The 24,639-nt window shown below is 41.8% G+C and overlaps 1 long non-coding RNA gene across 2 annotated transcripts in view; it reads right to left on the bottom strand.

Annotated features, from left to right (window-relative positions):
* Positions 1–24,639, bottom strand: part of LOC121675570 — a 47,856-nt gene that overhangs the window by 19,872 nt on the left and 3,345 nt on the right. Inside the window, exons 2-3 of one of the 2 annotated variants that reach the window (XR_006020120.1) lie at positions 21,070–21,167; positions 15,368–17,077 (exon numbers count right to left, since the gene is read on the bottom strand). This is a non-coding gene — a long non-coding RNA (uncharacterized LOC121675570). Of the gene's footprint in view, positions 1–15,367; positions 17,078–21,069; positions 21,168–24,639 lie in introns of those variants that run through there. The other variant, XR_006020119.1, reaches the window with a different exon arrangement.

Genomic DNA, 24,639 nt, shown 5'->3' with positions numbered 1-24,639 from the left:
TTTTTTGGGTTTTTGGGGTTTGTTTTACAATTATTTTTTTTACATGTAAAAAAAAAACCCCCCCCCCCCCCCCCCCCCCCCCCCAAATCTGCCATAAGAAAAATTAAAAGCAGATAAGAAATTTCTTGGGTGATATGATAGCATTTACCATGACATTCTTATTTCCTTTAAAAAGGCTACCTCCTTCAACAGAGATGAGGAGGGAAGAGATGAAAGAAGAAATTTGTTTACTTGGCAGTTGCATTCAGTGCTGCCTCAGAAATCCTCTGGATCAGGGACTACTTGTATTAGGGCCTATATGGAGGTGCTTTAAGATTCGTAGAACGTACTCATATTGTATGCATCATGTCAGAGAATTCCATAAGAAATATGAATAATTGCTAAAGTGAGTTGCTCAACAATCTGCAACAATCTTGTCATAGCCATGATCTACCTCCCTCTCTACAGTATCTTTGTTAAAATGTGCAAATAAAGCTATAAAAAGTTTCAGAATAATGTGCTACTAAGAGTTTATGTAATCTTATGTTTCAATCAAGAAACTTTTTCTTAGTTTTCAGTATCACTTATATACATGTGTTCCTACCTAACCTACTGCAGAACTATGGTGGCTATTGCAGTATACTTTTCACGGTTTAAGAAGACTTTCTAACAAAACCCACAATGCCAAATGAAAATATGAATGCCAAATACTTATAATCACTATTCTAATCACAAATGCACATTGCTTGTCTCACCACTTCAGTCCCTGGTGGGAGAACTTTCACAAGTGCCCTGGGCCTGTAAGCCTTTAGGAGCTGTACTGTGTGGTTTTGAACTATACTGTATCCTAGACTGTATACAGTCAATAATAATCTTCAGCGAACAGGATTTCTTGTAGAAAATCAGACCCGTGCTAATCCCATATCCTGTTGCAAGGAGGGGCTATACATGTTGTTTCACCAAATGATGTCACCAGCTCAGAAGAGCTCAGAAGCTGGTGATTAGGACGTAATGTACTCTTAGAGTAAGGCTCTTCCCAAACCCATGGTTGGGGAATGATGCCCTCAAGCCAGAGCTCATGTCTTGCTCTGACTTTTTTGCTTCTAATGCTTGATAGTTTGGTGATGTGTTCTCTTATTTTCCCAGATTAGTATTGAGTGATTGATGGAACAAACCAGGGGTTTGAGCTGTAAGGCTGGAGTGAAGTTGGATGAATAGATCGTGTTAAGTACTGGGGAGAGAGGCTGATGAAAGGGCACAGAAGATGGGTGAGTGGTGACTTCCCTATGGATTCATTTACAGACATGTTGATAGAAGTGATATTCTTTTTACTGTTCTATTTTCGGTTTTCTAATATGAATTTTTCTGCACAAAATCTATTCCTAACACAGGATTTTTTTCATCTTTACATATGAAAATCTCTATTTCTGCCTCAACACGCAGTCAGGATTTCTGACGGTTTGTGAATATAGGAATGAAACCAAAATCAACTTGACACTCATCATGTACAGTACAAAGACCGAGATAGGGTCTGAGCTTGAACTTGCGCAAAGCTGAGTAATACTAGACTGTTATCTTGTCATTAAGAATTGCTTGGAGTCCCTATCTGTTCAGCAACTCTAATTAATGATCATTTAACTGTACTGTCAGCCCTGTTTAAATCTGAGTGTTGCCAGTTGCTTCCTTCATGCGGGCAGCCAATAGGTGCTGGGGGAGTCGTTCATGCATAGCATTGTCCCAGTGGCGCTGGGCCTATAGCATCCCAGTTTAATAGGGCATTCAGGGCTCATTAGCGAGGAAACACATCAGGAGTGACCGCTCCACTGCCACACGTTGCAACTAATAGCCTTGCCGAACAGAATCGTTTCTGTTTCTGCTCACTTGTTTTTGAATCCTTTCAATGTCAACAAGTGGTCATGTCGGCAGGAGCCCGCTATTCTCCCCAACAGTTTTATCCGTTGCTCTCCTGAGCCAGACTTGTGTCCTCCTCCATTGTTCCAGCCACAATGGAGCCTGAGCAATCACAAAGGCTTCACAGCCATTCATCATCAGCTCACGAATTCTAGGGTTGAGATTACCCGCCAAACTTTTGGGCCATCGTTTTGGCACAATGTGTGAATGCCCATGAAATACAAATAGTTTCTGAAGTTTCCACTTTTGTTGCAAATGCATAGGATGGCAGTGGGGGGGTTGTGGTGAGGGGATTGGATGGAGGGAAAGAAGAGAAAATAAAATCCATCGTTGCTCTGGCTAAAAATAGACAAGATCCTGTGGAGGAAAGATAAGAGACAATGAGATTTCTGCTGGAACTAGAGGTGCAGGAAGGAGCAACCAGGGAAATGGAGGTGTGTCCAAAAAAAGTATAATCACACTTTTGGCTCACAGATTTGGAAACAATCCCTTGGTTTTGGCATGGAGGCACAGGCAGCTCTTACATTACTGGGATCCAAGAGGTATAGAGACAGGGTGCCCCTGGGCAAGCTCCCCTCCTTCCATTCATGGGGATAACCAGAATTTTTCCTGGCTACTGGAAACATGACTGGCAAAATGCTTCCTGGAAGCATATACCTGCTGCTTGTTACTTGTATTAAGCTAGAATTTAGCCCTTGTTGTGCTAAATGGAGAGTGAATGGATATCTCACACCTGGAAACATGAGATCTGAAGGTGTAGTGGCTTTACCAGGGTCATACTGTAAAAGCCACAGATGAGAATCAAAGCTAAAACATGCGTGTGTGTGTGTGTGTTTGTCAGTTTATGTATTACTTCTATGGTGTTGTCTTCTTTCCTACATTGCCACTGAGTGGGCAGAATCCTGCCTGCTTAACTGCTAAGCAAATCAGACATTCATTTATCGTGTACTGACTACTGTCCAGACATGCTCCGTATGCCCCAAGCATCCTCCAAATGATACACTTGGGATGATGCAGAAAGACTGCGCTGTGGCCACGGTGCTTAACGTCAGATGTTGGCTGGGCACATGGCAGAGAGCTTGCTGTGCTCTTCCACCCCTTCCTTACCATGTGCTACTCTGTGGAGTTCACACTGTTGATTTTTCCTGAGTCAGGACTAATGGCTAAATTCCAGTCAAAAGGATTTGATTTGGAAATTTTTGGGAACATTTGGAAATCTCTGTGAGTATCCTACAGTCTCTTCCTGGTCATTTTAACATGCCAGGAAGTTATAAGGTGACAAAAGGTGTTCATAAGAAAAGTAAAGGTGATTTTTTTTTTTTGTCTGTCACTGAAAAATTAAGCTTTTTGTAAACCACAGTCATAGCCAAAGATGCTTTTCAGTGCAAGCACTGAGAAATGGTTTTCTATTCCATTTTATGCTGTATATCAACTAGAGGCTTCTCTTTTTACCTGTTGAAATAATCCTAATGGGAAAAAAAATTGACTGCCTTTACTCTTTTTTCCTAACAGGTCAGTATCCACTTTATGGCTTGGAGTATTATAAAAGTACCAAGAAGCATTGCACATGTATCAAACACATTTCCTTACAAAAGTTTTGGGTGTAGACCTACAGCAGTCTCCAACATCAAAGGTAATAGTGATGCCATGATGAGCATTTTTAGGCCATGTTTTATGTGATCATTGCCATTCAAAAACAGTCACAAACTGACAGTCTGCGACAGTTGATTTTGTAAGTGTTGTGTTTCTTGTTGTCACTTAAAGATCTTCTGCAATCCCAAAGGACTGGCTTTGGAAAGTGGGCTGTATGTGAGATTCGTAATTATCTATTCGAGAGTTACACCCAACCGATACCGCAGCAGGGCAGGTGATTCTTCTTGCCTTGCTGCATTTTGCAAGTTACTGATGGGCACAGGGATCACTGATTGTCAGGTCTTTCAGACAAGATAAGCAGGAGAACATCACAGCAAGGAATCTCGTTGTGTTCAGGTGTAGTCTAAGTGCATTCCAGACATCAGGACCTTAATGGGCATCCCCATATCAACACATCATCTTTAGGGGGCCTTAGAAATACTAGAACAGGGACCCCACCTGTCCCTGGGGTTAGGCAGCAGCTTTGCAGAATTTATGTGTTTATGTGTAGTAAGAAATGGAGTAATGGAGTAAAACCCTGGCTGTGGTAAATCAGAGGAGGTTTTGGCCTCAGTGTGTTTTCAGGTACTTGTCCCAGTCACTCCTACCAGACTCATAATGGTATGCATCTATTCAAGCTTTTCAAGGACAGAATTTTTCTTTTTTCTTTTCTTTCTTTCTTTTTCTCTTTTTTTTTTTTCCCTCTCTAAAGCAGCTTATAAAAGAGGTAACTGCTCCTTTTCACAGTCAAAGCAGGATATTCTGAACAGAATGCTAACTAGACTTGGGGCCAGACTGAAGAAGGGTTTGAGCGGTTTTCAGATCTGGCTTCAGTATCATAAGTAATAATATAGAGGGAAAGTGTATCTGGAAAAGTTATAGATATCATACTTTAAAATTTCTTTCATTTTCCTAAGAGCTGAAAGTTTTCTCTAAGAGAAGGGAAATCGTGCTGTGTAAAAAATTATCTTTTTATTCTTTTTTTCTGTTGTTGTTGAATTTTGCAGCAATTTTATGAGATTGTTGATTAGTTGAATAGACTCGAGGGCTTTGGAATTGAAAGTGCTCCAGGCTAGGTAGGTAAAGCATTCTGGTGCTCTTTACAAAGCTCCTCCTTGAGATGCACGTAGCCCTCTACAGCTAGATACCAGACCTCTTAAGTCCTAGTCCTGCAAACACTTAATTGTATGCATCTGCCTAGACATAAACGTCTCCTTTGCTTAAAATTCTGCACATTTTGATGAGGTTTTGTTATTCTGAAAGAGACGTTCAGTGAAAGTTATGTGAATGCCAAAATTTGTGGATTTGGAGGATGCGTGTGGACAAAGCAGTAAACTGAAATATATGCTTGCCTCAAAAAATTGAGGTTTCTCACTAAAAAAATGCCTTTTATTCATAGCTTCTAAAATCACATCTGAACACATAACGTTTCACTGCATAGAGAAATGATGATTGGCAGTTGGTTTCTTTAAATATAATCTATAATGAAAGTAGCTTGTAGGGAAGTACTCTGAACTATACTGGGCAACTGACTAGGAGCAAGCTTTGTTCTTGATACCAACCACATCAGTGCATGATATTGATTTCTTGTAGCAGATACCATGCTGGTATTTCAAAATGCCACTTCTGAATTGTGGCTTCTTATCATCAGCAGACAGATTTTTCAGTGTGAGTAAGCAAATTGAGGACCTGAGATGTGCCATAGGTAAGTAAGAACCTAAGCCCTCTGTTGCTGTCTTTGAATTCTGCATTTGTCTGCAAGTGTTATTTTTAGGCCAAACAGGTATATCTAGCTTGAGTCAAACCAAGGATCTCCCTTAGCTCTGTAATGATGCAGATGTTCATAATATGTTCTTTTGTTTCATCTTTGCTGTACATCTGAAATTTCTGAGTTTAAACAGCAATATTTATGCAGCAGGGGTAACCTTAAATATAACAGTACAAGGTAACTAAAGAGTGGTGGTGAGAGGGAAAGCTTAGGCTTCAGTAACAGTCCCAGGGAACTGGTGAAAGGGTTAATATGATGAGCAAGCATTAGGCACTTTTCACTGCTGCATGCTCCTCTGAACATGGGGGATTGCCACTGATGCAGAGTTTTACGGCATCAAAAGTGAAAATCCTCTCACACTTTCTAGGGATGTGGTTTTGTGACTTGGGAGTACTTCTAATTATCTGGTGAAAAACCAAGTGAGCAAAACCAAACCCTATGTTTTAGTGCAAACTTTGTGGTGTAGTTGTTGGTTTCTCTCTCTTTTTTATTTCCTTAGGGCAAGTAACTTAAAGAATAGCCTTTCCTTGTTGATTGCTCTACCATTCATCGGACAGCATATGGTTTTTGTCTTGGGAATCATCCAACATGTCACAAAGGCAGTGATACTGGACAGTTACTAGGCAGCTTTTGTATACTTTGGGGATAGGGGAAGATGGTATTTTAATAGATTTCCTTGGGGATCTCTTAGAAGGGTAATTTAATTGTTGAAATCAAATTTTGGGCTCCTGTCACAAATCATTACCTTATCTTTCATCCATCTATTCCCTTGTTGTTCAAACTAATAAAACATACACACTGCTGTCCATTCATGTGACCCCCTTCATACGTTTTTAACTGGTAACCCTGGTTAATAATGGGTAGGTGGTCTGTTTCTGGTTGAGGATTTTTTGAAGGAATGGATAGTTTCTCTAGCTACCACATCCACAAGGGTGGCAACACTCATTCACTCAAGATTAAAAGCCACAGAACCACATGAGTCTTGGTGAAATTCAAGCGGGAAAATGCCTCAAAGAGGAGGGTGCAACCTAGGGCACTGCCTCAAAATATTCACGTTCTGGGCTCTGACAGGCAAATTCTGGGCTAGTGAGTCATTGGTGAAGTGATCTTGAGACCCTTCTCAGTGAAGTCATTTGTCACCATTGCTATGGTAGTGTTTAATCAGTTCCAGCTTTCACTCAGTAATGCTCTCAGAAGACAGATTGCTGAATTTTCTTGCAGCTGTTTGATTGAAGCATCTGAAAGGAGGTGCATTAAGATAGTGGGAAACAGCCTGTGGTCCCACTGCTCCAGCTGCTCCTCACCTGATCCAAGCAATGTGCCACCTGCAGAAACATGTTCAGGCAGCACCTGCATCTATCCTGTCCCAGTCTCTCCATCCTCTCTAGTTTCTCTCATTCCTTCAAGCACTTGCAGCTTCCTGCTATCACTTTTGGGTGCTGCAGCTCTCCTGAGGTCAGCATGCAGAAGGGAGAATCTTTATTCCAGCAATTTAGACAGTGAGGAGACAGGGATGGGGAATAAGGAGCTCTGAGCTTGCAGAGGCCAGTTAACGCAAGAAAAAGTGAGTAGGCAGCAGGGTTGGGACAGCACGTGCTATGAGGTTAGTGGTGTGGTCTCAGGGCATCATTTACCCTTTGCCAAAGCTCATCTGATCTTCAAACTTAAATTTGATGCTTCAGCCTTCTGGTCACCCCTTGAATTTAGGAGTGGAGAATGGAAATCATGCTTACTTCTCACTGTTCAAACACATTGCTCAAATGTCTCTGACTGTGTGAGTGATTGGGTTGAGTGAGCATGGTTGTTTATAGACAGGATTTCTGAGCTTGACCCAACTCTACTTGCATGGAGATAACTGGGATTTTAAAGAAAGGAATCACTGCATCATTCCAAAGTCCTCTTTAAGGCCTGGTGTTCCCTTTGCAGGCACTGAACAAGCAGCATCCATCTCTACTGTTAAGTATTTACCATCTAAAAAAGCAGAAGACAGAATATTGAGGAGCATCAGGTCCAAAAATAAAAATGTGTGAGTGTTTAAACCAAGGAGGTAATAGGCAGCAGCTGCATGCTGTTTGCTCACTCATTTATTTGCTACAATTCTATGGTTACTTCTTGTTTTTCACTATAACATCCTTCAAATTCTGTTCCCTTTCACCTTAAAAATATTGTTTTAGCTGTTGTAAGCTCAGAAAAACTGTATTTAGAAACACAATGAATGACTAAAAAAATAACATTTAGATACAACCCCTATCATCCTAGAACGGGAGTCATTGCAAGTTTACATGTGGTCTTCTAAAATAAAGGCATTTTTTCCTAGTTACTTCTGTGAAAACAGGAAAAAATCCAGTGCTTTATGCACTCAGGAGCTGCTAAGTGCAGTTCTTACACGTTTCATTATTCCCAATGCTAAGAAAATGCTAGCTTTTTTTTTTTTTTTTCATGTTTCATCAAAAATGTTTTTCTGGAACAAACCAAAACAAACAGAATCCAACCGGTCTTTTGTTGGTTGCTTCACTTCCCAAAAGGGTCCAGGGCACTCAGTGACACAGCATCTGTCTTAGATGCTATTGAAGGCATTCAGCCCCTAAATGCTCTTCCATTGACGTTCTTTTATGCTGTGGTATTTGAAAAACTCATACAACGGGGCTGGAGGAAAGGAAAAAGGCATCTTTTGAATGGGGTGGAAAATATTTAATCTTCTCTCCACCTGACTGTCACTTAAATTCTCAGGAACGTGTCTGTGCTGTTTTTCTACTTTAGGGATAGCCAAGTATCCATATATCTTTATTAAACTTAATGTTGTTTTTGCTATTAACAACAGGTTATTGGAATAATCACTGTAGGATTTTAAATTGAAAGCTGGTAGAGGTCTTCAAGCCCCAGTGTCCTTTTTACTAAATGTGTTCACGATTAGACCCTAGATTAGTGTTGCTTATTTCGAATTATATGTTCACTACTTTCAAAGGCGAAAATGAATTAATGCAATTTCATCCTTAGCAAAGCCTGTGGATTAATGTTGATCTTTTCAGGACTGTCCCTTTAAACCATCCAAGGTGTTTATTTTGTGTATGAAGAAAGACTTTAATGCTCTGAGTAACGTAATCATGGCTGTGTGTAGAAATAGAGCGTGTGTGTGGGGAAAGAGGAAGGCCAACAGTTCTTTTTGTTCTTAAAAAGCAGTGTTCCTTTTTATAAAGAGATTTTAGTGTAGCCCTCTGTATTCTTCCTCATTATAGAGAAATTCAGTGAAATTGTGTCTATGTCCTCAGACTGCTGTCCTAGATACCTTAACACCACATGTGTAGTAGATGTGCTAAATTAGAGGGGATTTTTTTTTATCACCTTTGTGAAAGTGTTTGTTCTTGTATCTTTTCTTTTTCTTCATAAAAAGGAAAAAAACATAAAGAAAGAGAAAGAAAAACTTCATAGAACAGTAAACCTGAGACATGGATTCGAATGCCAGACAGTTGAATGAACAGGATAATCGGGGTATTTTTTTTGACAGGTGCGACAGCCTGCCTATGACTGGCATTATAATCATTACCATTTTAATAAGGCTCTAATAGGGGGGCCGATAATTCAATGGGGTGTGAGGATCCTAATTCAACTCCCAATCCCACATGAATGTGCTAGAATTTGTGGGCTTTGTTTTCCTCTTTTGTACCCCTGAATGCAAATAATTACTGGCTATAGATTCAAAAATTCTTAGAACTGGAAGCTAAATTAGCTCTCCTAATACTGCACAAGAATGTCAATACTCAGGGGGGAAAAAAAGGAAGTAAGTGGTTTTTGGTTGTTTTTTTGTATTACACTTGTGGTACTGCAAAGGTTCTGTAGCTTAAGTGGTTTGGTTGGCAGTGTGAATAATACCAGCACTGTTTGTAAAGGATGTGCAGCTCTCTTTTCCCCTGCTCTCCCCAAAAGGAAAAGTAAATATATTTGTGTGAAAATAATTTCTGGAAAATCATATGCTGCTTTCTACCTGCCATTTTTGTTGATGTTGCCTCAGTCTGCTCCAGATGTGTCTGTCCACTCCGTATTGTTTCAGCAGTGGCAAGTGGTGTGTTCAGGATCTGTGGCTGTGCTTTCACTGGAGCCCCGTGGGCACTGAAGTAGTCAGTTTATCCCATTCAGATGATCCCACAACACAATTTCAAATCCTGAGGCAGTACCCCACGCTGCAGTTTGAGGCTGAGTGCTGAAGGTACCCTGTGGGTGCAGGAGCCGCTCAGCATCTGAGAAGAGTGTTTCCAAATGTAAGAGAATACACCAATCTCTGCTTAGGACACCACTTACATTTGTGTTTAAAGGCATTTGAGCAGCTGTTTTAAAACCCAGGGGGTTAAGGAGTCAGCAGCCCTCCTTCCTTGCTCCTACCAGCTCCTACCATGTGTCTGACTCTTGGGACACAGGACCAGGTAAGAGGGAAAGGACTCCTCCTGGCTCCTCTCTCTGTTAACAACCAGAACAAAAAACCTTTTCTTTGTCTCTGCTGATCTATGTAATGAATTTCTCTATTCATTTGTGATCAATAATACATATTATTATTTCTAGCTAATGACCAACAGTGCTACATGGGACAAGACTTTGAAAAATTGAGAGGGATATTTCCATATAACCCCTTGCAGCTGGAATCAGCTTCTCCCGCCCACTATTTCTGATCCTAAATTAGCTGTGGAGTCTTGCCATGCTTTCAGTCCTCTTTCTCTTTCTGCACATGCATTGCCTGATGTATAAGGAATATGACCAGCACTTTGTCTATAAGGGAACAAAAGACAAGCAAAGGCACTTTATATCATGTCAGAGTGGGAAATAACTGAGGTGGACAAACTGATCTGTGAAAACCAGCCTGAACCTTTGCCCCAAACTGAAATGCAGAGTTTTGGAGCTTGGCCAGAATCTGGTTAATCTTTCTCCCTCTCTGTCTTTTAATGGTATTTATGGTTTCACAGCACTTCCTGGTTTCATCTGGGTCCAAAAGCAGGAGACTGAAATACCATTGAAGAGGCTATTCACAGTGTTTCCAGCTGGCTAGGACCATGGAATGAAAGATCTCTCACAATCAGGTCTGTTCTAGAAGGGTTTCTGCCCAATTTCTATCCTGATGAGGTTCTGATGAACAGCCAAACTGTTAGAAAATTATCCTAATTAAATTGAAACTTTGAAATTATGCCCATGCACAAAATAACTGACATCCTTCACCTGATGAACCTGTGTACAGAGAATTGACTCATTAGGTTTCTTTTTTGCCTTTTTTTGTGCAGAAGATGTTATTTTTTCGTGCCCTTGGAAGGCTCCTCATGGAATTGATATATACACAGGCTATTTGTGCTCTATTTGGGATAATGTTTTTTATGCATTTCAAGTTTTCATGGACAATAAGCTGCAAACCTAGATAGTTTCTGGTTTGATTCAGACATTGAAACAACTTCTCAATCCCGTGGTTTCCTTGAGTGGAAAATGACAGGATTTGGAAACGATCACTGCTTTTCTGCAAGTGCTAGAAAGACTATATGGAGATCTGTTCCCCATCACACATGGTTTGATTTAGGCTGGATGTTGTCACAGAGCAATTGGAGATGCTGGAACAGCCTGTGAGGAGCAAAACCCTCGTGGATGGAGAGGTTAATGTTTCCCTCTGTTTTAGCTTACCTTTTGCTGACATTGTGGCCAATTATTGCTCCTGTGTGACAATTTTCCTAGTTTGGCTAAAAAGGTTGTTGAGAAGCCTGTGAAGAACCAGCTGAAGATGTCCTTCTTCTCCTTAGGCCTTATTCAGTTCTCTGGGGGGCAAGGTAAAATCCACTAGTTTGGAGATGACCTTGAGAGTACCCGAAGCTCTCCCTGCTGACTTGGACCACGAAACGTGGTTGGCTTTCTTCTAGGCACTGATCAATAACTTTATTCTTCTCTCTTAGAGATCACAGGAGGCTGTGCTAGACTGGCTCCTGTCTGGCAAGCCCTGTCCTTGGGGACTCTCTCTGGCTGAGCAAACGTTCCAGAAAAAACAATCACAAATATTTTAAAGATTCATGGCGGATGGGTACTTACTTGTAATTCCTCTTACCTGTTAAATTTGCTGCTGCTATCACTGTATCATCACCATGCCCAGATGTGGGCCCAGAGCTAAGCATGGCTCTAGAACAGCTGTCTGGCCCCAAACAGCTCAGCAGTCTGACAAAAATACAGCATGCGTGAGGAGCACAAGGGAATAATATTTGTCTATCTGTGGGGGAGAAAAACTGGTTCTAAACTTAGATGATTTGTTTAGTCTATGGAAAAGAGAGTACAGGGTAATTTATCTTGTTTTATAGCTCTCCATGTGCTCCCTGTTGCCTGTTGGAGTGAGGTTTCTTCTTGAGTCATGTTTCACCCCTTGAACCTACATAAGACCTTCAGGAAAATGCATCTGGGGGTTTAACAAGAGTAGCCACCAGTTTGAAATCCATGAGGAGAGACCCAAGCCACCAGGACTCTTCCCCCTTGATTCCAGCCCAAATGATCCAAACCTGCTCAGAAAACACAGAATAATGCAGTTTCACCTTCCCTGTCGAGGGACAAAGCAGGAGGGAAAAAGGGATGTGAAGACGTTGACTTTCCCTATCCCTAATAGGAGCTAGGGAACTAGGCAAGATTTAATTGTCTTGTTGAACTTTTAACTGGGTAGCAAACTTTCTTGTAGGTGGAAGATAAGTTAGTTAAAGTTGTCCCAAAAAGCAAAAGAAAACAAACACCACCCAATTCATAATTTTTGGTGATATTACAAAGGTCCAAAGGGTTATGATGCAGCAGCAAAAGGAATTATTTCTGCCTGTATCACTGGTCTGCTGCCTGGTTCCAGCATTACACTTCCCTCTGCTGTAGCTTCCCCTTGTCAAAGCAAAATCTAATACTGAACTGTCTCTCAGCAGATCCGTACAAGGTTGATAAAGTGTTTTGGGGAAAAGGTTGCTGCTAAAGAAGCTGCTGTAAAAGTTTCGACCATTAGCATTCACTTTGATGTATCAAAAGTAACCATTTTTCCCTAAAGTGCTGGAAATTTCATTGTGTGGAGAATTTAGATTAACATTAAATACAGAAGGTTTTAGAAATCATTCACCTTGAAGACTGGCAAAACTGGCATATTCACAGCAGAAGTGAAAGACTTGTTTTATCTGTGTTGTCCTTTGTAATTATGCTGCTGAATAACAGAAGTATTATCACACCAGGGTTAGTGCCAGAGGATTACTCAAAGTTTTTCAGATGGGATGGTAAAGTGGTGCAAACAGGTGCATAGACAAAGAGCAAAAAGAGGGGAGGAAAATGAGAGAAAGAAAGCTGAAGCCTTCTAGTTTCAGTCACATAGCAAAATTAATGGTTTCTCCAAGTGAATAGCATAGCTAGATTACTATTGAGCCTGTAAAATTAGAGGAATGGGTCAGATTCTTCATTTCACTCCTGTTTTAACTTAAGCAAAGGAGGTCATTTTAATTGTGCTTTACCTCAAAAAAAAAAAAAATCTTTTCATTGCAATAGTTTTGCAGTGGATAAAGTGACTCATAAGAAGAATATGGACCCTGAAATTTGCTTCCCAAGAACTCCCTTTGCAAACTGGGTGTTGCAAGCTGGGACTCCTTTTTGAATGTTCCACATGTGTATCCAGAAAGAGAGAGGAAGGCATTTCTAAATGAAGTTAAAACATCTTTACCAGCGAAACAGTCAACATAAGCACATGATGTCACCTTTTTTGTCTGTATTTGTGTTGATTTATTTGTTAGAGCCACATGGATATTTCTTAATCTCTTCAGAAAATAATGATGTACTTTTGCAGTGTTACTTTGCAAGACTAAACTTGGAGAAAGTTTTTGGTGCCACCTTTGAGTATGAAATGTATCAAGAGATGCATTTCAGTATTTACAGTTAGTTACCACAAACAAAGCTGCTGAGGATTTGGATATGGATATCTAGAATAATTTGGGGAGGGAGAGAATGGGACATTTGGGTATTCTGCCCTCTTTCTCACGGGGTAGCTTCAGGAACATTTTGTGGTGGAAGAAAGCAATACTTTGGGTCAAGGAAGGAAGCAAGAATTTGGGTCACTGAGGAAAGCGGCCCATCTCAGATTTCTGTGTTACCTTTGTCTGCTGTCTGTCACTGAGAACAGGGGCATATTTTAGTTTACTGACTGCTTTTGAGGTAAACCTCTGGGTAACTATAGGCTGCTGACTACCACTTTGGTCCCCCCAAAGATGTGTAAGAATAATAGGCGGGTAGGACAGGCTTGGGATGACGTATTGATGTTCCCCCTGACTAATGCCTACAAATGGGATTTCTGTGATTCTAAGCGAGACTTCGAAGGCATCTATTGCTTTGTTTCATTATTAGAATGTAGCAGTCTCTGAAAGGAGATCTCCTTAGAATATTTGCTACAGAGAATTATCAGTATAAATATCTGCAATTGCTGGTGCCTGAATCTTGTGCAAATCATGGTCCCTGGATCATGGGCAGATCGTGGGCTTTGCGGCTGTGCAAATAAACAGCAGCCTTGCGATGCCCCATCTCCTCTGTTTTCCTGTCGGCTCTGTTCTTGTGCATCACTAAAGGGCATTGAAATTGCACAAGTCAGTCCTCTCAGCGGGCTTGGTGCCCCGCTGGCTCACAAGAAAAGGGCCAGCGGGGAGTTTAGGGGCAACAGAGTACACATGTATGTGCTCACTCCCCATGCACGCCCTGCCTGTCATCCCAGCAAGACCCGTCACCCTTCTGATTGTCGTTTTGATCCTACTCCTTCAGCTGACATGCTGTTGAGTCCTCCAGCCAGGGCTGTGAAGGACTGGCACTTTCCTGTCCCAGAAAGAGCCCTGAGATAACACACACAGTATGCTTTGTGGTCAAACAGATTTGATTCTATCTGAGTTTAAATCTGATTCAGATTCTAAATTCAGAATTTAAAGCAGTGGTGTTGACTTGAATGAAGTAACTAAACGTTGTTATCTCACTTTGTGTCATAATGTAGCCAAGAGGGGACATCTGAGATCACATCTAGGTTTAGAGGAACTCAGAAATCAGGAATCAATTCCCTTTGAGTTACTTTTTCATTTCTATACATTTGAATATGTATAGATTTGAATAAATAACACTTCTTTATGTTTTGGAACAACTTTACTGAAACAAAATGTTTTGGCATTATCTAAACAAATTTTTGTTTCCTGTTCTTAGTAAAAAAAAAAAAACCAAACAGTAAACTCAGTTTTGTTGACAGGATCTGTATTGCCTAGCAAGAAAGTATTTAATTTGAAAATGCAGGGTAAGTCTAGTTATATGGTTCTCAGGACAGTTTCTAGTGGGTGAATATTTCATGTTCCTGAAGGTCAAGCTCTGCTAGAAAATTTGTACCTCCTGTGTGATAATGCAGTAGCTGGGATCAGCAGAGGTGTCCAAGATAAGACATTCTTTCATTAGATATGGCTGACAGCAAAGCTTGCCAATCAAAGTATTTCTGCCTCGCTGCTTTGCCTGGAGTTTGATGCATGGGTATGGATATGGTGCAGTTCTTTTGTATTCCTCCTTTTTAGCCCTGTTCCCTAGGAAGCAATGCATGATTAAGCTGGCTCCAGGTCTCAATTTTTTGAACTTGTCTGCTTGGCTAGAAGAGAAACAGCCAGATGAATCTTTCTTACCAGAAAGATTCAGAAAGTCTGAAACCTAATCTCAGCTGTACTTTACTGGCAGAGGATCTGCGGAGAGGTGAAGAAAATGCAGATCCAAGTCCCCTGCTGGCCTGCTGGGACAGCACCTCATTCCTTTGACCTCTTGTGGGGCACCATGTCTTTCAAGAATGTTCCACTGAGAAGGATGTCAGCAAAATGGAGTTTGTTGTCAGCCTGAGAAAGTCATTCTTAGTGTTTTCTGCAATAGCTTAAAAACCCACTATTTAATCTCATTTAATATAAGCCAGACTGCTAGGGGACACAAATCAGTGGTTCTGCATGGATGATTCCAGTTTTCCATTAACAATGGGGTCTGGCCACAGAACTTGCCTAGATTTTGGATTAGTGCGTTCATAGGACTCATCAAAAAAACCTAGGAGAGTAAAGACTCTGTTCCAGAGGCAACCCCCTTGCATCTGTTAAACATTTAATTTGTAATTGAAGTTCAGACACATTGACTACAAAATGACCCATTTAGAGCACGGAGAATTTTCCTTAAATAGAGATGACTATTGGTCAAGTGGGCTGGGATGAACCCCTTAGTAAAAAATTCAGGTACATTGTGCTTTATAAAAGTGCTGTACGACAGGAATATGTGTGGGGTACAGAGCACAGCACTTGTCACAACAGTGAGTAAAACTCTGTCCAGAAGTAATGTGAAAGTCCAGGAAACTACGACTGATGGAGAAATGGATCCTTGCAAAAGAGAAACTGCGGCTTATTTTCCAGTTTCAAGGGAATAAAAAGGATGAGAAAAGTGCTGGCTGTCAGACTGCCTTGTGTGGCACAAAAAGTCAGGTGTCCCAGTGGCTGGAAGTGATGGAGGTGCTGTCGTGCAGCACTGCCGGGGCAGCGTGTCAGCCTTGCTGACAGTCCAAGGCCTCTGGCCATCATTTCTGTGGTCTGCTCAGAACCACAGCCTGCTCTTTGATCACTGTGTGCAGGGAATAATCTGCAAACCCACAGGGGTTTGGCTTTCAAGAAAAACTTTCACTCTTCCATAGCAAGGGAGGAAGGTTACAAAGGAGACAGGATAACTTTAGCTTTGTTTTGTTGGATTCTTTTGTTTGTTTATTGAGTTGGGGTTTTTTTAATACCTGCTCCTCACTTGAAAGTCTTTTTTTCTGGAGCCATTTTAAAGAATTCTAAAATGTCTTGCCAGTGTGTTCATTTCAAAAAGGACAATATCTAGAAAAAGTAATATTCTCACCATGGTCATCTTTACCTCTCACAGCTGGCTGGAGCAGAGTTCAACACGTCTGTGAGGGCACCCAAAAGAGAGGAGATTTGTACAAGATTATGGAGATTTCCAAAAGAGCTGTATAACCACAATTTTTCTTTGTCTGTATATTTTATTTACATGAATTTATTGAAATGTCCTAGGCTCTGAAAAAAAAAAATTATCTGCCACTATCATATATATTCCAACAAACAAACAAAATGCTATTGTACAGGGGGATGATAATGCCAGGAACTGACATCTTCCTTCTACTCCATTTATCTCAGCAATGCACTCTTAGTCTGGAAACTGTGATATTGAATATTGTCAGGTTGGGTTTCCACTAATTAACGAAAAACAGGCTGCAAGCACAAAGGATTAATTTGGCCTATTCAATCTGATCATAAACATTTTGAGAATCTGTTTAGCTTTTTTGAATGGTGTGAGGTAAACCAAGAGAAAAAACATCTTATTTTCAGCTAGTCAGCCAGAAAAAAAAATCCACATGGATTTACCTAATGGGGTCAAAGCTGAGAGAAGCAGAACATTGTTCCTGGGAGCCAGACAAGGTGGTTACTTTAGGGAGAGGGATGATCCTGAGGCTCTAAAAACTTTAGAGCTACTAAATAACCCAGTGAATTTAAGGAGGGAGCTTTGTTCGGCCTTTAGAGGGAGTTCGCATTCCCAGTATCAGGTGGAACTAAAAACTCCTGTGCTTTCTGGAAGCCACAGGCCCTTTTACAGAGGTTGTGCAATCAGTGTAGTACAAAGCATCTGAGTCAGGTTCTCAGCTGGTGAAATCAATGCACTCGGTCAGTGAAGAGCCTGGTGGTCCATGTTCAGGTCCTACTTGCGCGGTGTGGAGTGTCTTTGATTAAACTGCAATCAGAAGCCAGCAAAGAGATAATTGGCATGTGTATTACTGCAAGACATGCATCAAACAATTCTGCTGGGCTTAGGCTGTAAATATGTACCTAGGCTGGTGTGCTAGCAATGAGCTGCTCGCTTGCTCCTAGGACTTAATTACGTGTTATGCCGATCGATGAAAGGTTAAAACAGTTGAATCAATATTTTATTGCACTGCTGTAAACTGTGGTTATAGCATATTAGACTACGAGTGGCTGGCAAGTTAAAAGCATGTAACTGAATCAAAGTCTGAGTAAGTGTTGTGTGTGCAATTTAGAAACAGTTAATACCTTCCAATTGAGAGGATTTGTTTCTAATTAATATAAAAGCTGTTTATTTAAATCTCAGGCAGGCAGTATTTAAATACACAACAAGTCACCTGGGAATTCCATCTAAACCACTTTGTGGAAAGCTGTTATGTTGTGCTGAGATAAATCCAGCATGAAGTAACTGTACTTCTACTGAGCGTAGAATGGTTCTCTGCATGCTGTTTTCTTTTTCTTCTTCTTCCTGAATATGCTAAAATATCCTTGGCCTTGTTCCACCTTAAGGAACAGTGAAAGTTACAGTGTTGCTGCAGTTTCCTGTACTCTTATTGCCTGCATATCCTCAGTCATCCATTGGCAGCACTTGTTTTGGAAAGGTATCACGTATGAACAGAATGAAAGACAAGCTCTGACAAATGGAACACACAATGTCAATAGGCTGGAGACATGCGGTATGGTGACCAACAACATTTACAGAGTTCACAAATTATAGTTTCTAGAGGTCCTAGAATATGTGAGACCATGACTTTGTTTTCTTAATGGTGCTTTTCAAGTGAATTTAAGATATTTTTAAAATTTTTGTGAGGTTTGAAGGGCTTATAGGTAGTGAGGATAGTAGCGTCAAAAGGTCTGCTAACAAGGTTAGCAGAAGAGTTGCTGATTTCTTTGGCTTTAATTTTTAAATTTATTTTACTTTTCCCCATTGCTTGAAAGAGTGGGGTGGAATAAATAATGCTTTGATAAAAAAAAAAAAACCCAAAACGTTTAAAAGTTTAAAATATTTCTGCATAATCTCCAGTGAAAGAGTACTAGAAACCTTCACAATTTCATGCTAGTCCATCTTTCACCAGCAGTACATACCTGTCATTAATTTTCACCAGGTAGCTTAATTTTCTCCCCTCCATTTTTATCCCAATTTCATCCAACCTCTCCATTCCCTATCTGTGTGCACTGTGGTGATAATGAGACCTGCAGCTCATCCCAGAGAGCCATATCAAAGAAGCCAACAGCATTGTGAAAGGTGGTACTGGTAACTCCCTGCTTCACCTGCAGTTCAGAGAGCAGGCTGTGAATTTTAGCAGTTTCCTGAGGGGAGTGGATGAGGGAAAATTTGATGGTTTGGGCTAGATTTTTACAGTGGGTTTGTTGAGCTGGGTCCATGTAAGGAGTCAGCAATGACCAGTTCATTTACTGTCTCATTTTTATCATGTCCAAGGGACAAGTTTGTCCCTTGCAAACTTGGGGAAGTCAATGCCTTTATTTCATTTTCCCCTGTCATAGTCGTAAAATCAGCCTCAAATAACTTTCTCTGCTTCTTAATTATGTGCTAACGAGGGTTTTAGTGAGTATTTTTTACTTCACACATCTTCCTCCAATCCTCTCAGCTGAGCTCAGACTCCAGAACTGCTCTCCTATTGCCACCTCCCCTTAGCCCACGGATGTCTGCCCTGCAGGAGAGTGATGTAAACAAGGATTTTTAGCTGGCAGGTCTTTCAATGGCATGTAGCATATTTTTGTGAAGGGAATAAGCAAACCGGCAGGTTAAGCTCTATTTCTGCAGGGCTTCCTTGCTGAAGTTGGTTTCCTTGGTGTATTTTGTGGCACCTCTGTAAAGTGCAGCTTTAAAATCTCTCAGGAGAGTAAAACCTGGTAGTTCAACCTGTGGGAAGGAACGTGGTTGTATCAGGACTGGGGAGTAAGGAATGTTTGCCTGCAGACAGTTGTAATTTACAGGCTATAAATGAATCTATTTAGATAACAGAAAAATGAAGCCAAGCCTCATCTGTCTTTTCTTTTCTTTTTTTTACCCTACATAAGAGAAGTTGCACTGCCTGCTAAAAAACTTGCTTCTGCACATCTCTGCTTTCTCCTGTCTGCTGCACCTCTTGGCAGCCACCTCACACTGTGTTTTGGGATGGGTGTGTCACTAAGCAGGGAGAAAGTAATTTTCCATAAAAATGACAAATCCCACTGTAAATTGAAGGCCAGTCTCTGCATGAGAAGCTTATGGATTTTAACTACTGACTGAAAGACAAGCTCAGCATTCAGTAGCTTTGAGGATGCCTTGGCTGTAAGAACAAGCTGGGTGGCTGGTGGCATGAGGGTTATCAGGAAGTTAGATGCCATCTTCAGCAAGGCTTTGAACAGGCTCTCCATAAACCACAGGTGCATTATATTGGGTTAGGCCCTTTCAGACTGGGCTGCACGCCTTGGGATGAATCCGGAAGAAATCACTGTCAGGGATCAAATATTGATATATTGTCATACCCACTGATGTTACCGTAATTTGAGTCTTTTATGAGTCTTTACTTAGCAAAGACTTAGAAGTGCACGAACTTAGAGCTTGGGTTATCTCTGTGCCTGGAGAGCAGGTGGCCAGGCAGTGCTCAGGTGGGGATTATTGCTGCTGACGGTGTTAGAAAGCTTGCTTTGCACCTGCCTCCTCCTCATAACAAGCACACTAAAGATAAAAAGAGTCCGATTCCCTGGCACTGCCAACCAACTCCTCCAATCTTTCAAAAACAAATACTCAACCTTGACTGTAAAATTAAATAAAAAATAAGAGTTACCACTACCTTCTATTGCATGTTGATTGACCTGAGCACTCTCCAATGGCAAACATAAAAGATTAGATATCACTTTCCATACAGGTGTATGCAAACCATTTTTCGTCTAACTGGTAGAATGAATTGTTCAAAGTTCTGGAAAATGTCCGTGTGCACTTTTACAAGTGTACTTAGCAAAAGGAAGGCATTGACTTATGCCTTCAAAGGTGGTGATTTACAACGGTCTGTCTAGTGTTTCCAAAATCAAGAATTTTGTTTAAGCTTAGCAGAATGTACTGAAAGGAGATTTCTGATGCAGTGTGTGTGTTTACAGTGCAAATACAGGCACAGGCTTTTTAGAAATCAATTACTCAAAGTGATCTCACACAGGAAAGAGCCAGCACTACAAGGGATGGGGCAGAAAGGATCTTCTCCTTCTTAGAGACTGATCTAAGCCAAGAGAAACTTCAAAAAGAGAAGGTTTCCTGTGGTAAAGTGAGTGTTGGGAGGGATGGGAGCATCAGAGTGAAGACACAATTTCTGTTTGGAGGAGATGGACAGCATCCTTGACTGTCAGAATGGTTTTGAATTCAAAATTCACTGATTTTCTTTACTAAAAAAGCTATTTTTTTTTTAAGAAAATGAGAGAGAGAGAGAGACAGAGAGAAAAGAAGTCTGCATTTCTGAGAAAAGAAAATACCAAAACTTGGTAACAGTGCTGAAAACAGCTCATGAAAATTTTAAGATTAATTTTCAGCAAGCATTGGTCATTTATTGCACTAAAGACTGTTCTACATGCTTCCTAAAAACAAGCTGAACAATGATTTCCCACTTGTTTGTTGAATGTTTTGCTATGCCCCAAAATATGTGGTTTCTCAATTTCTCTTTCAGCGCTACAGAAATCAGTCTTTTTCAAGAATTAGAGTTGGAATTTTTGCCCCATAGTGATGGGTCACCATTGAAGAAGTATCTCTTCAGGTGAATTGCAGTGACAGAGAAACTTTGCTTGGACAAATAAAGCTTTTTAAACTGGCATGGAACAACTAAGCAAAAAAGACGGATTCGGCTTCAGCCTCCAGCATCAAGGGGAAAGGACGTAATTTCTTAATAAGTGGTAAGCCCGCAAGAAAAGGCCTACCTTTGCAGCACTTACCTCAGCAAAGAGAAAGAGTCTGTCCCTTTTCTCCCTTGAAGAATTAGTTATTTCAGAGGCTAATTGTCCTAGTCTGAAAGGATTTATTGATCCAACAGCTGAAAGAAAAAAAACCATGTTGATATTTCTGCCTGGGAAAAGACAGCTTTTTTCCTAGTTGAGAGAGCCTGTTAGCTGGCTGCTGCTGCTGCTGTGATCTATACCCTTGTGGCTATTTAAAATCAAGGACAAGATTTTCCTTTTCTTCCCTGGTGTGTTCACACATGTCTCGTGATACAGAGCAGCCACTGAGGGGATACTGTGTTTTAGTTGCTGACGTGTTTCAGAGCATGGCGCTGTGATGGTCAGAATCAGTGGGAAGCTCTGGAACGTGCTGTGGTGGACACAAGGTTAGGTCCACCCTGCTTCATGAGGGTGTCCGTGTGAACCTTCTCCAGGTCTGACAGACCACGTATCTGGGCAGGCGTGTGATGGGTCTTGGCCAGGTGGGAGTTCGGAGGAGCTGCCACCAGCACTCTCACATTTGCCTGGCTCTGTGCAGCCACCATGAATCCATGTGGGAATAGGGCAAACGCACATCTGACACCACCATCACAGCTAGAGTGGCGAACATCTTTTCGTACAGTATAAACAGGCAATTTTATCTTGTTTTCTTGTCAGATTCATTTCAGACAGCTCTACCTAAAATTGTATTTCCTCTCTTTTATGCAGCCACTTCATATATTACTTTGGAGAAAAATATTCCTATTACTGGACATTTGCCTTTTTTCCACACTTATTTTGAAAATGCTTTTCTATGTTTATTCTTTTTGTGGAAAGACCAATGATTTAGGCTGGGAGATGATAATTTGTCCTTTAAGGCCTTCATACTTCTTCATCTCACTCTTTTCCTTTCAATGAGCTCTACAAATCACAACCCACCCTTCCTTAAGAGGGTTTTTGATTATGATGTTTTAATTGCCACAGGATTATCTAGGTAGGAATAGATTGACTCACATCATTGAAGGGTTTTCCACTCTTCAGGCTGTAATATTCAGGTTGTTTAGTCCCAGCCAGGAGGTTCAAACTGTAACTAGGTGCCCTGTTTTCCAGGCTGCATAGGATCTGTATTCATTCTGGGACGTCAGAGTCTGCATCACTAACCAGCTACCCACCAGAGCAAAGTGGTGCTCACCTCCAACTATGTTCGTGCACCTGGTCCTCTGTCTTTGGAAGATGTGTGTTCAATTCTCCTTTCTGAGAACTCAGATCAGAGATCTTCCTCTTCAGTTTCTTAGGTTTCTGCTGAACATCCTAACCTTGTACTAGTCCAAAGCATCTCTGCATCAGCAGGCAGGGGCTGGAGTCCTTACTGCACTATTGCCTCCTGTGCTGCAGCAGGGAGGAGGGGATAAGCTGTTTAAGGTTTTGGGCTACTGCAAACTTGCTTCCTCTCTGAGCAAAGGCCAGCTTGGGCTTTTTAAGCACGTGCTGCATCACTTGCTGCCCAGCTCTGTATTGCCTGCATTCAGCCTCTGTGGTGATGCCATGAATTAGACCCAAATGCTGTTTGACAGCCACAAGGCTGAAAATAAAAATGCAGTAATAAAGCCAGTACTTTGTTACAGCATGGTACACAGTATCTGGTACTGTGTTTGTCATGGAGGATGATTACAAATAAATCAAAGAAGTTTGGATTGGTAATAAATGACAGGAGTTTCTTTCCCTGTCTCCCATCATACCTCACAGAACAACCAGAAAGCATGAAGGGGAGGGATAGTGGAGGGTCTTTTACTCTGCATGCTTGGCTGAGCCTCAGACAGGGTGAGAGAGATCATGGCTGCATTGTGAGGGAGCTCAGTGAAAAGACACCCTGTTGGCTCTGAATTTGCTAGTTCAAGGCTGTGCATGTGTTGACAGAGAGCTGAGCTGAGCCCAGGCAAATTCTCCTGGCTGAGAGGAAAAGCCTGTGTGTGCGTCAGGCTGATAAAGCTGCTCATCCTGCTGCAAGTGTGTCTGCATGGCAGCATGCTCTCCCACGGAGGGACAGGCCCCCTGAGCACTGTGCTCTGCTGGGCTCTGCCCCAGCTTCAAACTGATTTGGGGAATGGACAGGTCACTTGCTGTAAAAGTGTGAATGCAAAGCTTTCTTTCTCCCACCTGGTGCTCATTTAAACTGTCAGATCTGTTACAGCTGTGAAGGGGTTGTATCTGGCACATCTACACCCTTATTTCTCATAAACATTGCTAATTCAAGAGATTCTGGAGGTGGTTATGGATGGCTGAACACCACAGAGCACTCTGAAGGGTCTCATGGTCGTTGGACAAAATCCATGCTCTGCACAGCACATTCACAGAAACTCAGTATACCCTTTCTGTTAGATGTATTCTAAAAATCCTAGAGAAATGGCCACACATGGTACCTGAGAATCACAGTTTAACTGGTTTCAGTCTCACATCCCTGGTTCTACAAAGCTCAGGGCTTGGCTGGCTGAATACTGCTGTATAGCACCCAAAATCTGTTTCTTCTGGTGTCATGTAAGGGGGAGTTGATATAGAAAATAGTGTTTGTATAGTTGATCAAAAAAGATATTGAGTAGTTGATGCTGAAGATGCTAGATTACACTTTTCACCTGAGCTCTGTGAACTCTGCAGTACATCTAGACCCATGCAGAATTTGCACAGCCCACAGCCAGTCACTCTCAGGGTGCTGATGTCCCTCAGACCTGCCTGCCAGTCATGGTGTTAATTTCTACACATAGACTGTATGTCATCCATCTATGAATCTGCTTTTTTAAACATTGCCAGCAGCCTCAGCTCATTCAGTCTTGCTGCTGAAGCAGCCTCTTTTGTGCCCAAGTAGTGAGCACTAAGCCTGGTGAACTCCAGCTGTTGTGTCCCAGTAAAGTCAAGCGTGCTTTAACCATTACATGTTCAGCAAGAACCACAGCCACATTCACCTCTAAGCTAGGAATGTCATCTCAATCAGGTGATCACTTCTGAAGTCTTCACTGGCTAAGGGAGAAGCTATTTTGTGGGTTCCTGCTGGAGCATGAGGGGGTGCAATGTTGCTATGGCTTGTATCACCATGCTGCATAAAAAGTATTAGACATGTACCTGTCTAGGCCATCGCAGGCAAAATGTCTGTGCCTTTGCTGTCCTGAGGTGCAGCCTGGGAGCTTTTCTTGATGTGCTCAGCCGTAGGGATGTTTTCCAGGTAGGCATGTTTCCTCAGTGTTTAAACCAGGTGATTCTAAAAATAGCCCCTTTGAAACCAAAGGGACCCGGCAGGGATTTGGTCTCGCGCATTTTGCTGGGAACTGGAAGCGTTTCCAGCGTGGTTTTGCCTGTGGCTCCCAGAAGAGTTTCCGTGCTTCCCAAGCACGGCCGCCAGCCCGGCGGTGAGCGGGCGCTCCGGGGCCGGCTGCCGGAGCGGGCCGGGCCGGGCCGGGCCGGGCGCGGGCGGGCGGCGGGCGCTGTCCGTGGTGCTGCCCCGAGCGGGAGGCGTGCGCGGGTCTGTGCACTCGTGTGTGAGCACGGGTGTGAGCGTGAGTGGGGTATAAGTGTGTGCAGATGGGCCCTGGGTGTGAT

This window comes from Corvus kubaryi, unplaced genomic scaffold (genome assembly GCF_017639235.1).
Source record: "Corvus kubaryi isolate FWS band 111438036 unplaced genomic scaffold, C.kubaryi_AGA036_p1.0 74, whole genome shotgun sequence".
NCBI lineage: Eukaryota > Metazoa > Chordata > Aves > Passeriformes > Corvidae > Corvus > Corvus kubaryi.
The sequence above is the reverse complement of the archived record's forward strand: the minus strand, read 5'-3'. Positions and strand labels throughout refer to the sequence as shown.